Source organism: Neopsephotus bourkii, unplaced genomic scaffold (assembly GCF_033783945.1).
Source record: "Neopsephotus bourkii isolate Nb327-2 ecotype Australia unplaced genomic scaffold, CSIRO-AGI_Nbou_v1 NB_567, whole genome shotgun sequence".
Lineage (NCBI taxonomy): Eukaryota > Metazoa > Chordata > Aves > Psittaciformes > Psittacidae > Neopsephotus > Neopsephotus bourkii.
Window position 1 is genome coordinate 2403923 of NW_026901068.1, and position 15712 is coordinate 2419634.

Below are 15712 nucleotides of genomic sequence, written 5' to 3' on the forward strand. Positions count from 1 at the left end.
GAATAAAGGGGCAGGATCACCTCCTTCGACCTGCTGGTCATGTTCCTTTTGATGCAGCCCAGGATACGGTTGGCTTTCTGAGCTGCAAGCGCACACTGGAGCCGCCTCATGTTCATTTTCTCATCGACCAGCATCCCCAGGTCCTTCTCCGCAGGGCTGCTCTGAATCTCTTCTCTGTCCAACCTGTAGCTGTGCCTGGGATTGCTCCGACCCAGGTGTAGGACCTTGCACTTGTCAAGGTTAAACTTCATGAGGTTGGCATCAGCCCACTTCACAAGCGTGTCAAGGTCCCTCTGGATGGCATTCCTTCCCTCCAGCGTATCAACCGAACCACACAGCTTGGTGTCATCGGCAAACTTGCTGAGGGCGCACTCAATCCCACTGTCCATGTCAGCGACAAAGATGTTAAACAAGACCAGTCCCAACACCAACCATCATGCCAAATAAAATAATAATAATAAAACAGGTAAAAATTACTATATTTACAATAAGGACTCTGCTAGTTGACTTATGAAATATGTGTGAGCACAGGGCAAATGGCAAAGGCAATGCTAAGCTACTATTTACTACCAAACATGTGGGCAAATGAAAAATACACAAAATCTTGAGACTGCAAATACATAGCAGAAAGCCTGGGTATACCCTTAAATAATGAAATGTTAATAAATACCCCTTGCCCATTCTAACATGTATCCCAACTGGAATTAATCTGATTAATCTGATGTCAAAAAGACTTCTTCCAGTACCAGGCTTTGACAAGATTCCTGTAAAGCCAGTTAAGTTGGACAACTATTAAGATAAAATTAATTTCAAAATTACATGTGCTTCTGTTTTTACAAATGAGCTTGAAGACCAAGCCTGTTCATCACAAATAGATTCATAGGAATAAAAACAAAACAGGAAAGTATTCCTGGTAAAGTAGCATACAAAGAGGAAGGCAGTCATATTTTGCACTGGTTTGGGATATGGGATTCAGACTATTAATATGAATGTCTATAATAGTAGACATACACATCTACAATAGAATATCTACAATACAGTGTACAATAGTGTACATTTTGTACACTAAAATGAGATGGCTGTACACTAAAATGAGAGCAGATCTCTGTAGAGCAAGTGTTAAAATTTGGTGAAAAGAATCTCACCTGAAGTGACAAACATATACAGTAGAGTAGTCAAGCTTTTACTTAACCTGTTGCTAGCAGTGTGAAAGGAGTAATCACCTTGGATCTGATTATCTAGGCTGACTCAGCAGTCAAAGAGCACTGACCTGATGGCAGCACATGTGTATCTGCATAAAAGGGGAAAAATACCCTGGCTTTCAGACCATCCCTATTATCTCCACAACTTTACCCTTGCTTAGGTTACATTTCAGGGTTACAGTACAGGAGGCGTGAGTTGGTATGCAGTGGCTGCTCTGACAGAGCTCTGCTGGAACACAGATACTCCCACAGTGCTACAGGTCCTGTCTCACCACATAAGCTAAGGGAGGCACACTTGTTGCATCCAAAACTACTAGATCAAATCCAGGTTCATTACTTATTTTGTAGCTCAGTGACATTTCCATCAAATCATACAAGCTCTAACAAATTAAAAAGTAACTCTGGTCCACTGACTCTGAAATCCTATGTACTGCAGTAGATATTCTTACTAGCCCATAATATTGTGGAATGAGTCATACAGAAATGTTTATGAATATGAAAAAATAGAATTAAGAAGATGACATGTCATTTTGATCTTAATATTAAATTCTGAACTTCAGTCGTGAAAATCAGTGCAGATTACCTCTTTATATAAAGGTATTCCAGTACTGCAAATTCCCCCAAGCAGCACATTTTGCAGATACAGCAACTTTCTTATATGATTGTGAACAGTAAGCAATCCATGGGCAACACTATACAAGAGTAAAAGGATGAACAGTCTTACACATAAAACCTACTAAACTAAAACCACAAGGCTCTGTTTTCAAGCCATTCAAAAGTCGAATTCAGAAGCATTACTAATGACAGGCACATGTAATAAGAGCTGTGTGGTGAAGCAATGCATCATTGCGGCCAGATTTACAGCCAGATCATTACTTTAGAAATATCAATAGCTGGATAAGGTCCAAGCTACTTCCTCATCAAAGCAGTGTGACTCTTGACTCAAATGAAAATAATAACCTCACTTTGTGGAGACAAAGTCCTGATCAATAATGAATCTTAACGTGTCTACAGGATCTTTTGCCTTTTCAAATGTGAATTAGTACTGACACCTTCTTAGCATTCTGCCAACTGTGGCTACTCACTGAAAGCTGAGTGGCAAATGTGGGCTGCTGGAAGTTGAATTAAAATGTGATATTTGAAGTGTGCTTTACCATGAAAACTACGATACCACTGTAAAAAGCGGCTGAGGGAAAACTAGAGAAACATTTGACTGTGGTTATTAAATGTTTGATATGAAATGTAGTGTGACACACACATTGTTAGGGCCCTAAAACATCACACAAGACCTTAGTCCTTCAAGCCACCTCTCCAGGTTTTGGAGCCAAAGGACAATCATCAATCTTTTCAAGTTTCTCATGGATTGCCATACAGCTTGCTCACCAAACTTGTAACTGAAAATACTACCAATTTTGCTGTTTAATAGAACACTACAGATTAGCTGTGGCCCACATATCAAGAGAGACACAACTCTGGACTGCACAGATTTTGTTCCTCTACTCAAACTTCTGACACTTTGTCTTTCAAAACAACCCAGTATTCACCAAGAAGGTCCCTGGAAACCTCTGGGACAACAGGAATTACTAAATTAGACCCCTGACCCATTTAATCCTTTCTCTGGTAACATGAAGATTCAAGAAGGTAGGCACTCATGACCACCACAATAGGTTTCAACTCTGATTTTCTGTGTAACTCAATGATTGACTTAAATGCTAAATTGCAGGCTTTGCTCTTCATTCTGCATTTTTATTATCATAAATCTGGATGTGAATTATAGCTTTAGAATCACTACATTCCTAAAATATATTTAAAAACATGTTCTGAAGGTCTCAATTCTATGGCTAACGTTCACATGATGAAAGAGGGTAATTTTAACTGATTGCCTGTCCAGGCTTCCTCTGTGATCAAGTTCTACGCTATATCCACAAGCATGCTCACACAAATGCAGAATTCTCCATGGTCTGGGAAATCTGTTTTACTAGTAGTAGGTTAGGACTGAGTCCCCAAATAAGCATCTTGTACATTTTGTCATTTAGTAAGCATTACAGTAGATGTTAACATTCAAAATACTCACAGCCACTACTCTGATAGAAATGTAAGTATCTCAAACATGCATTTGAAGAGACATTCCTGCAGGACTGAGTGGAAATTCATCAAAGAGCATAAATGCTTGCCTAAACACCCACTGAAGTTGGCAGCACAAATGTATGTGAACCTTCTGACTGAATCAGGACCACTAACTGCTTCAAGCCATTTTTTTAATCTGGACTTCCAGAGGTGTCACAACCATTCCACTCACACGTTCTGCACTGCATAGTTGCATGAATAATGTTTCATACATATATGCATGATATATACAGACTCCAGAAGCAGAAAAACACATTTTACTCATAGCATTTCAAGTCTTCCCTGGAGCACTTATACATATCTTAAATTCTAGAAACCCTGACTTTTGTAGTATTTCTGCAGAAATTAAGCTTGTCTAATGTTTTCTCAATGAAGACCTGAAAAACAGGCTTCTGAACTCATGTTTATATGCTTTAAGAAACTACATGATTTTTAAAAGCAATGAGCCTCAGGTGACTGGTGGATTTAGATGAGAGGTCTTCTAAGAGAGATGGAAAAAATGCCTAATCTGCTCCCTTTGTCATTGGTAGGAGTATTAGTGTTGAGCTCAGCAGAGCTCAGCTGCTAACTTTTAGACATCTGTTTTTGAAAACAGGTAGTCATAGGAACTGAATACCAAAGAACGGGACAGGATTTTCAGAACACCACAAATGAAACACAGTCCCCGTTTCTGAGTGTTTACTGTCATCGCTTGCTTGAAAAACTAACAGGTGTATGGGAAATAGGAGAAAGATGTCTTCTTGTTTCAAAATAATTTTAATCCTATCGTACCTCCTATGCCTAAGCCTTGAAAGAGTAGATATGCCATCTGTTTCAGTAAAAAATGAAAAGCATATATGTATACAAACCCACATTTAATTGGGGCACTCCAGGAACTAGGGAGAGCAAATAAAGAATCTATCTTTAAAATATTAAACATGGAAAATTACAAAAACAATAAAACATCTGTCCTTTCAGCACTCTAATACTCGGGGTAATGTTCACCTACTGCAATTATACTCATAAATTTTCCTCAGAGCGTCACATTTCTGTGTTCATCAAAGCAACACAAAGTTCATAATTTACAGCAACAGACTGAAGCAGTTCAGCAAGCTCAGTTCTCCCTGTTTCTAATTTTCAATTATTGGTTATTAGTAGAATCTTCTCAAACACATATCTTCGAGGTGCATTTTCTTTTAGTGATTGAGTTTCTTCATACTGCAGCTGATGTACTTCTCAGCGTTTTAGTTATAATTACCAAATTCAGAATGAAAATGAAAACTACTTAATTATGTAATTGTCTTCCAGACAGCACAATAATTAAAGCCCTCAGAAAAGAGCCCAGAGGCACTGACTGCACAGAAAGGTAAAGAACATATAATATAGGTGTCTTAGAAAACGACTATATAAAACATTTTAGGGAAATAAGTTACATATGCATCCCTGGACATATGCTTTGAGGAACTGTATACCTTAATCAACACAGGATTTACATAACAGAGCACGTGCAGCAAGACATACCACCATGATCTGTTTGTTCAGAAGTTCTTAACAGACTGAAGCTATACATGAAATGACAAGAAATAAGGTGAAAATAAAATGTGTGACACATTAAGAAGAAAAATTAAAAATATAGGTGGGATTAATCTGCAAATAAAGCAGTTAAAAGTTTACTAATCAATGTATAAAAAATAATAAAAGCTGAAGATGTTCTTGTTGAAGGACTAATCTAGAAAGATATCTCTAGTGTGACAGATCCTCAAGCAGTGGTATTAAAGGTGTGCAGATGCCATATTAAAAGACAGTGTACTGTAAACTTATTTAGACACAGATCTCCAAGTTATTATGCTTTCCTAAGCTCTGGAAGTATCTGCAGCTGCACACAGCAGAACCCAAACCAGTTGGACTCTCTTATACAGTGAAAGGTTAAATCTAAAGAAGTTTCACAATTATAACTTGCATGAGAAATTCTTCAGTTAAATCCAAGAGAAACACATTTACCTTTCTAAAAAGCCTTAACCCCTCCATTCTAGCTTTGTGAGGTAATGACACAGGACAGGATTAGGCTATGATCAGATGGTGGGCCTTGTTAAAAACCACAGAATTTCTGCTGCTGCCCAGAGATAGGAAGCATGACTGTGTGCACACTGGACAAGTCCCACCAGCTGCAAGGGGTGATACAAGCCCTCAAGTGCTCAGAACCCATGTGGAGAATGGCCCCTCTATATATAACTTGCACCACCTCTGAATTAACTGTGCCAGAGTTATTATGCTATTTCTCCTGAATGCCATCACCACACAGAAAATGCTGTTACATTAGAAGAATATGTGAACAATGATTTTCTTTTTCATGCTAGAAGCCTCAAACTGCTACACAAGAAATTAGCTTCCTTCTGTTCCCAGAAGTTAACACTCATTTTGCATGTGTTTTGGCATTTGGCAGTACATAATTACTGGCTACACTCTTTGTCATGAAGTACTTTCCTTTTATAATTAAGAAATCCTTTGAATTGTGGACAGTTAGCTTTTCTACTGCTGACGACTGCAACCAATTAGTATGTAAATTACAAGTTGACACTGACAGCTCTTATGGGCAAGATAATGCTCATGAACCAAAGGCTACCTGTGCTTAATGCATGATCAATAGAAAACACTGATTTTTAGAAGCTTCAAAGCATTTATCTTTGGGTGGATCGGAACACAGAACTGCTTGCTCCCTGTGAACCAAGGCACAGGCTCAGTGAAAATGAGAAGATGAAAATTTCTTTGGAAGTCTTCTTTCACTTCCCATCTTTACAGTTCTTACCTTCACTACACTTGGACTCGCACCTCTGTGATGCTCAGTCTGTGTGGCACTCATGAAAAAAAGGGATTCTGGAAAAGAGATATAAAGGAGTCAAACCACTCCTTGAGACTGTGAGATCTTTTAACAGTTCCAGAAGTGTTATCCAGTGCTTGAATACATTAGGACACAGCATCCTTCTAATCAGCTCCTGCTTCTGCCTTCCAAGTTCCCTAAGTGCACTTTTTGTGGCTATAAAGCACTAACAGATATCAAACTTTTTATATAAATATGCCTATACAGCAGGTCTCAAACTGTTTATATAACTGTATTTATATGTAAAATTGGTGGTTTTCCAGTGAAACTACTGGTTTGATGTATTTATTGTGCACTTGGATACATGCCTGAAATTAGATTTGAGGGCATTTGCTAATTCTCCACTGCAACCGTTTTACTACTGTTTCTTCATAATCCCATGAAAAAAACACCTCAGCAACAACAAAACCCCCCAAACAAACAAAACACACACACACAAAATCCAAACCAAACAAAAAAACCCACTTCTACTCCATTTTGGTCCTTTCAGCTGTTATTTCCCTGCTTTAAGAATTTGTCACCTCAGGTACTACTTGATACACATAAGTCCACGAAATTTCCTTAGAATTTACAAAATACATAAAATAAGCTTGATACCAGATTCCCGTAAAGGGATAAATTTACAACAAACAGCCTTTGTTACTTCAGTGAGGAAAGACGCGTTGACTAAACCTAACAGAGCAGGCTGAGTGCCACCGACCCCGCGTCCTAAGCCCCATGGAAGAAAGCAGTCCCCCGGAGACACGTTGCTTCCGCGGACCCGAGCCCCGTCCCACCGCCACAACCGGACCGCTACTGCGGCACCGGGCCCTGCCCGCTGCTCCGCCACAGCCACGAGTGCCCCCTGCCGGCGCGGGAGGGCGGCAGCCGCGGCGGCTGCGCGGGAGGGCAGCGGCCCCCACAGGCCGAGCCGCCGGCGACTATCGGGGTGCAGGCGGGAGGTGGGGCTGTGTTTGCAGCGTGGGCAGGGGCAGCATCACTGGCCTCGCTAATTCTGAGGCTTTAGGCTTCACAGAGGGGAAAAGCAGAGGGGAAAAGTACGGAAGCAAACGGTGGGTCCCAAAGCCGCGGCACCGCACCCGCCATGGCCCGGCCCGGGGCCTCGCCACTCTCAGTGGCCTCCACACGTACGCCCACAACCGCCAGTTCGCTGACACCGGCTCGGCTCGGCCTTGCCCGGTCCCGCCCTACCGAAGCAGCCGTCAGTCTCGGCGCCCTGCCGCGTCCCGCGCTCCCGTAGGCTGGCGGTGCCTCAGCGACAGCCAATCAGAAGGCAGTTGTCAGGTTCTCCAGTCTATTTTTAGCGTGAGCGAAGGCTAGCCGGTGGAGGAGTGTGCATGGGGAGAGGGGCGCGCAGAGAGATGCTTACACGGTCAAAGCGAAGCGTCGGCGGCATTGAGCTGCTTGTCGACTAAAGCCGGAGCGTTAAAATAATACTTTAATGTCGATGGCTGCTGCAGCCGAGGATGGCTCTGCGGACCGCTCCATCCCCTGGCTTCACGGCTTTGCTTTCCCCGGCCTTGAAACGCTGAGAAGGATGGCCCTGTGCTGGTGCTGCATGCAAAATGGCTGCTCCCTTTACCCCTGCACACAGGCGGAGCACAACCTCTTGAAATGTATAGTGGCAGGAGGAAAGTTAGGATTACTAGTATGGGCTAAATTCTGCATCTTCTGAAGTTTTAGTCACGCATAAGGTAGCTGGTTATTTCTAACTGATGTGCTTCTGGCACATCGTTACTACTGACTAATGATAAATACATAGGTTCTGGAGAAGCAAGACGAGATACAAACGTAGATAATAACAACACAGAGTATTTTTGAGGGTTCATATGTTTCAGGTAGCTGGAATTGCATTGTTGTCCAGTTTCTCATTGAGGTCCAGATTCAATACAGTGTTTTCCTACATCCTTGAAGGATTAGACATGTGCTGAAGCATTCACTGGAGTACAGGGATGAAGCAGGGCCCCTGGGTTAGTGAAGGGAAGGCTGAAGTGCAGTAAAGAAAACTGTCCTAATATTTAAATTTACTTAAAGCAGTGGCAATATCAGTATACTGTAGAAATGTCAAGGAAAAAAAATGTTCTTACTAAGTAAGTTTTTAAGACTCTTCTGTAAGTATAAAGAGTTTAGACATCTGTCTAAATACACAGGTATTTTGCCACAGGTGATCAACTCTTCAGGGGTTTGTGCATAATGATGGATCATAATAGATTCTTGGGCTTTGTAGTAACTTGCTCATATAAAATACAAAGAGCAGATGAAATGCAGACCTGTCTGTGCAGTAGATCTGCAGCCCCCAAAAGGAGTAAACTGATCTGCAGACCTTGTGAGCCCTACAGCACAGAAATGGATTTCGGCATCCACATGCATTGAGAGAGTATTGTACACCTTGAGAAGAAAATCTTGCAAAATCAGACAGCCTCTCCAAAGTAATCCAACAGCCATTCGCTGTACAATGAAAAGTGTTCCCTGACAAATCTTGCAGTATCAGGGCAGAAATTTGCCTGCCTGCTCTTTGTCGTCACCAACCCATGTGATGGTCATTGTAAGGCTGTTCCAAAATCCTTGTCCTCATTACTTGATCCCCATGGATGCTTTTCAGTTGCCAGTAGGACATACCAAATCGGCAGTGAAACAAAAGAATGAAGTCTGTTGCAACAATGTTTGGATGCCATTTAAAAAAAAGTAGCCTGTGGATTTAAAATTTGCTTGGAAAAAAATAAAAGCTGTTTATTCTGTCATTGCCAGAATATTGATATAGTCAGAAGCATTATTTCAGCGAAATTTTTACATGCCATTGAACGTTTTCTCTCTGTTCACGGGTTGTCAGTCTTACATGCAGATTAAACTTAAGTTCTCACAGAGGAAGTTCACGCAGCGTGAATTCCGTTAGCTTTGCTGATCCCATTATGCACGATAATGTGAGAGTGAAGATTGCTCTGCATAAATATTCATCTAGCATCTTTCAAGTTTTCACTTTTCATTCTACTGCTGCCTGACCCTGTCTGCCACTTTTCTCTGAATAATCATTACTGCTGAGTAACCCATTTGGAGAAAAATGCATTTGCAAGACTAAAATATCCAAGCAGCACTGGACTTGTGAATTGTGACTAGGACACGTTGCAGACCATTGCAGTGTATAGCTGTGGATGCTAAAATGTTCTAATGTGCTGTTGGAATTGATGTGCATTTTTCTCTCAAAGTGTCATGACCTCTGGCTCACACAGAGGCCATACAGAACATGTGGGTGGCAGCACCCCAGTTTTCACTCTTGTCACCCTGAGTCCAAATTATATGTTTTCCTTGTTTTAATTCCAGTAAGTTTTGAATTGTCTCAGTGACTTTTTAGTGCAGTTTCTATAGCTTCCCAACCTAAAGTCTCTGCTTTTTGCAATGAGGTAAATTGGAATGGGTGCAAATGACATAATGTGTTGTGTTTTTGTGGAGGCGAGGAGTCAAGTCAAGGGCTCTTTCCATAGCAAGTGAGTTAAAATGACTACACATTAGAGAATTTAGCCCAAACATGATAAAATCTACCACAGTTCTCAACAGGACCTGGGATATGAGTGCCTGCTCTCCACTATTGTTAACTCAAGCCAGTAAAGGAAATTGCTGTTGTGGTCTGTTCCCAAATGCACTGCTTTGTCTTTCAGACTGTGTGTTTCCAGCATGTGAGAACAGGCACAGATTTTCTAGGTGAGCTAACGAGATTGCATCCCCATCCCCCTCTAATGGGCTGCAGTTTGTGGAGTGTACTTAACTGAGCATGTGATGGCTGTGCTATTAGCTGTTTGTTTTAGGGGAAGACTGTGTCTGAGTTTGTCCCCCACCCCCTACAGTTATGCAGCTGAGTTTCTTACATTTGGGAAAATCAGGGTCAGCACCCCTGTAATGCAAGGAATGACCATCGCTGGGAAAATTATTCTCCAGATCATGGGGTCTCACATCTGTATTGCCTTGCTGTGACTTCAGGGAGATGAGCATGATAAGCTTTTCAGTGCCTCAGACGTGCAGTCACAACTCCCTCATACAGAGCTCTTCTACAGAAGAAAAACCATCCTGACTCGCAGCTGCCTGAGAAAAGCAAGAGACACTGCAGGGATGCATCCCCATGGCAGGAGTGTGATGAGCCATTTCACAGGCTGCGCTACAGGTCTTCCCAAAGCTTTCGTTGTGCAAAGCATTGGAGAACACAACCTGTTCTCCCATGCAGTGCTCCAAGACATGCTGGCAAAGGGACAAACACTACTTACGTATAGTTTTGCCAGGTATTATCATAACGCCTTTTTTCTTTCCCCTGTTTTTATCCAGCTAGAATTCCCATAGACAACACTTACATAATTACTCTGGTTATCAGCTTGACATCTTAATTGCAGAAACGGCGCTAACAGGGAAAAGCTGCTAGATATCAGGCACTGATGCCGTAACAGGTAAAAAAAGAGTAATCATATTAGTCAAGGAAGACCAAAGTTGTGAAAATATGCTGTCTTCAGAATTCAAGTCTAAACCCGACATATTTCCATGCTGACTGAAGTGAATGAAATTTCTTTCTAGCTAGACAGCTTTGATCCAGTCTTCCAGCAAAAATACCCCAACCCAGTGCAGAGTAGGAACATTTGTGTGACAAAGGCTATATATATGATTCAGAAAGGTCTGTTACTGCCTGATGTTGGGCTAACTGCTTGGGCCTGGTCCTGCACCTATGTACTTGGCTGTGTGTTCACACAGGGACTAACAGAAGCCTGGACATCAAAGAAATGGGTGAGGCATTTCCAACAGAAGAGTGGGCTGTTATTCTCTCTGTAAAGAGCTATTATGTTCATAAAAACACCCCAGTCTGGTTTAGTGGGAAGTTAGAATGGCAATCATTTTCCCATTAGCAGCAGCATAATCTCATTTTTCATGTGTACTTCGTATCCACAAGCCTTAAAATAGATCTTGTCTCTGTGTTTTATGAGGACTGATGCTGACATTAATATCTCTCCATGCCCTATGCCTTTTTCTGAAAGAAAATTGTCATGTAAAAAACCCTTGTTCTTCTAATTAAGATCAAATCATTTGCAGAGTACATTATATTTTGAACCTGTCACTTCAGAGCATATACATCACATTGACTTGTATGTGGTGTGGTCATTCAGCCGTGTGAGCGAAGGATTATGCAGAGGCTTTCTGGATGCTTTGGGGCTTGAACCCTGCAAGCAGTAGATCACAGATGCTTTCTGTCATGTATTAATAGCTGGCTCAGCACAAGGACTAGAAGCCCAGAGCTCCCATAAATGCTAAAAACGTTTCACCTCTAGGACTTAGAATGCATAACTTAATGTGTCAATGAAGCACTCTGGAAGCTGCTTTTTTCTCCAAGCTGCTTTTAAAAGGACCTGAAGTTCAGAAAGACATTAATGCATCATAAAATTTTTAAACTAATGTGACATTGTGATTGTTTTATTTTTTCAGTGGAGGCATAGCAGCTATTTTCATAAGCAAAACCGCATTGTTTCAGGTATTTAAGGACAAACTCACCTATTTGGCGTTCCTGGTTAAGCAGTAGAGATCAGTAAATCTGGCTCACGCTTAATTACAGCATTTCTTGTACAAACCTAAGATGGTTTGTCTTTACAATGTCAGTGGAGTGAAAGCAGTTTCTATAGTGGAGTCCCTGGTGAACCAACAAGGTGATGGCTCCTGGTCCTAGTCCTGAAACTCCACAGCTTCCCATGAGACCTTATTAATATCTGCATCCTAGGCCTTGGAAGAGGAGAGGGAAAACAGGGTGTGTTTTTTTCTAGTTGTTAGTGCAGGTTTAGGAGTTCTAACCAAACTGGACTAATTTTCAGCATTGTTTTGCGGGATGTCCCTGCCTATGTCAACCTCAAATGGTGGGAGCATTACTGATAAAACATTCATCAAAAGAACAGATTGATCTTTAGGGAACATTCATTTTGGTACTGGAAATAGATGCTAATTTCCTCTGCTCTGTGCTACATCTGAACCTATTCTGAAATGTAATTCTTTAATGGGGAAGGCGCATCCCCTGAGGAAATACAGTGATCCACATTTAGTCCCAGTCCCTAATATACAGCCAACATATCTGTCTACATCAGCCTATCTGGTCAGCTTCATATTCTTCCCATCTGTGAGAATGTGGCAACGTGCTTTGCCTTGGGGACTGGGAATGAGTTCAGCATTTACAGCACGATCATTGTAGTGGAACAATGTAAAGATAGGGACTGATCCCATCCTTTTCCAGGCATGGCTCATGTTCAAGGGCTGACCTTTGTGTCAGTTCTTACCCAAGTTAATGAGTCTGGGTTACTGAACACGCCCAGCCATAGCCATTTTCTAGGCCTATTTCTGTGCCCAGTGGTGTCTGGAGTGCTTTGCTTCCTTGGTGCTGCTGCCAATTCAATAGAGCTGTCTGTGATGGTCCTTTAGACTTGAGGAACAACACTTGGGCCTATTCCTATGTTGAGTGATTTGATGAATTTTTTCTCTTTCACAAGGTGCTTACAGATGTGTTATCTGTGGGGTGCCCACTCTATTCTTCTTCACTTGGAGGGTGCAGAAGCAGATTCTGCCTTGAGGGTCTGACTTGATTCCTCCCTTTCTTTACTGACAGTGCTTCTTTTAACCAGGGAATGATTAACCTGCCTTGCCCCTCTCTCTGCTTTCTTACTGCTTTGACGCATTCTTTTATGAAGTGAGGAGAAGGTAACCAGATCTCTGGGTATATCCTTTCTCTGTCTGCAGATGGCTTTAGGCAGAATCAGGACACACAACCCAATGTGGGTTAGACAAATCATGCTGTACCATACGGCAGAAGCAGCTGTACAGCAAGGTAACATCTGAGATGAAGCTGAAATCCATCCCTGCTGCCGGTGGTGCTGTGGCTCTGGCAAGCTCACTGGTGTGTGCTGCCTCCTGGCCTCCCCCTTCACTGAAACATCAGCTTTTAGCTGCTGCCAGGGGCACTGTCATTGGAGTTGGGTTTTTTTTGATCTTGCTGCTGTTCCAGGTCAATGGATTCTATGTTCTTCCAGCACACTGAAAAAATAAATGATCTCTCAGAGCTGCATCATCTCACTGTTTTTTTCTTCAAGATTACTGTTATCAAGTGAGCAAACATTTGAACTGTTCACGTTGATTTAGTTTCTTTTTCTAACTGGTCACTATTAGAGGTTATTTGGTTTCTACTTTATCTTGGGATAGGATTATGCATTATGGCAACCAGTTAGTTCAGATCCTGTTGTGTTGCTTTCTAGGTGTTTAGCCAGGAATTGGAGCCACAATTATGTAAATGCAGGTTACCCTGCTCTTGCAGGGGGGTTGGACCAGATGATCTCTCAAGGTCCCTTCCAACCCTTGGGATTCTGTGATTCTGTGAAATGCAGTCTTCTTTTCTGTGACTTTCAGTAGCATTTTTGCTGTGAAGTGGCATTTACTTCTGAGAACGAAACAGACTGTTTTAAGAATAATGGTTACACCAGGAGTGAGAGAAATGCACTTGCAAATGATGTTAAAAAAGTTAAATATATCATGGTCTCACTTGGCTCTTTGCACAAACCCAGTTAATGACTGGACAATTAATAACTGGATAAATTGCTCCAGGGGAAGGCACAGTTAAATGGACTCCACACATCATTCACCTCTGAGTCCAGGTGACCTTTTAAGATATTTGTGAAGAGATTACTACTGAGACTTCTTTTCATTCTCTCCCTAATTATATATTCTTGTGTCTTGCCTTACCTTACAATTTAAGCCCTGGAAGAGATCGTTTTTGTGCTCTTCAGATTTTTAGTTATGTTGCCTCCTTTCCTAGAATGAGTTACAACAGACTTCACATTGTCCCTAATTTATTGTACCATGTGAGATGTATGTGAGGGCATTACTAGAGCTCAGAAATACACTATCACAGGATGTGGGATGATTATAACAAAATGGGGAGAAAAAATAAAGCAGAAATCAGTCAAACAAATGAGCGATGCACCTCCTGCCCCAGCAAATGCTACTCTGAAATATAAAAGAATTTAAAGTCTATTTATTTGTACAAAGGAATGCACTAGTAATAGACAGTATTTGAGGCTTCAATACTTCCCTTAGTATCTTCATAGCTTGCAAAGTGCCCTGTGTATTCTGAAGTGAAAGGATCTCTCTCATAATCTTGTGTATGATTTTCATAAACTCATTCAGTTTTTAAAAGTGTTCTAGGGAGAAAGACCTCAGTATGTTGTTAAACAGCAGAGACAGACTGAAATTCATGAAATGAAAGATCACCTTAAGCTGTTGCTTTGAAACTTCACCACAGTTTTCCAGCTCATTTCCTACTGATGGAAAACTTGCCAAAAGTACTCTCAGCAGAGATAAAAAGTATTTGGCCTGCTGAAATCACAGACTTGGAGATTATCAGCAGATCAAAGACACGAGAGTCAAGCTGTATGCTATAGACAATTTACATAAATTTCATACATATATTTCACTGCCTGTGTATCTCTACCTAATTAATGCATGCCTTACACAGGTATCTCTAAGCAAGGTGTGGAAAGATGTGCCAACAATACCTACAGCATGAAAAGCATGTTTTGGATGATTGCTTTAGACTTTAAATATTTCAGGCTAACCCTACCGAATTTGGTTTTTTTCCTCTGGAAAACTTTCAATGATTTCTTAAGTTTATTAAGTTCCTCAATAACTGCTGTTGTCCAAAGTGTTTCTTATGTTTTATTTTGTTATACAAGCACATCTGAATGGTTTATCTTTAATTAGATAATGGTTATTTGGAAAGGATGCTTTGCACAGAAACAGCAGCAACTAAAATTGAAGTTCTTATTAACAGAAGTATTTGAACCTGAAAGCTTTGTTTCTTATTTCTTCATTAATTTCTTCCTGTGGAAGGAGATATTGGGTAGAGATGAGTTGAGCATCTACCAGGCAAAATCTTGTGAAGCAGCACAGGTCGGGATAAAGAACCCGAGGCTGCTCCTCCTGCCCACTGCAGCAAAGTGCTTGTTGTTTGCTAAGTGTGACACTCCTCCCCCCTCGTGGAAGTGGCATTTGCAAAAGTCTCTGATGTAGCCAAACATCCCACCCCGTGTATTTCAGCTCTGGGACAGGCTTCAGCAAAGTATGCCAGAGGATGCTGATACACACCTGCTACAGAGGTGGGGGGGACACTTATTTTAACATTGCATTTTCATGTCATGGACTGAAAGGTTTTGTTTTCAACAAATCAGTGGGAAAAATCACACCTTACACTTTTCTAAGTGCCACAAGATAGAATTGTCCTCTGAAAGCCCAAGCGCAGAGCTTGCTACTCATTTCACAGTATTCCAGACCTTCAGCCTTAGCGAGGTGGTTAGTGGATGTGTAAGGAGTCAGAGATAAAATGGACTGGAGCAGAAATAAAAAGTAATTCTATTTGAAGTGAAAATCTCATGGTGATATGGTATGAAGCCACTGCAAATAGCCTCTTCAATGATCTTTAAAAATACAAGCACAACATACAAAGCTTATTTTAATAGATTTTATTTTA

At 41.3% G+C, this 15712-nt stretch overlaps 1 long non-coding RNA gene across 1 annotated transcript in view; it reads right to left on the reverse strand.

Annotated features, from left to right (window-relative positions):
• LOC133211144 (uncharacterized) overlaps nt 1-6354 on the reverse strand; it is a 34136-nt gene extending 27782 nt beyond the window's left edge. The window contains exon 1 of the long non-coding RNA XR_009725134.1: nt 6115-6354. This is a non-coding gene — a long non-coding RNA (uncharacterized LOC133211144). The remainder of the gene's footprint in view (nt 1-6114) is intronic.
• Between the last annotated feature and the right edge of the window lie 9358 nt (nt 6355-15712).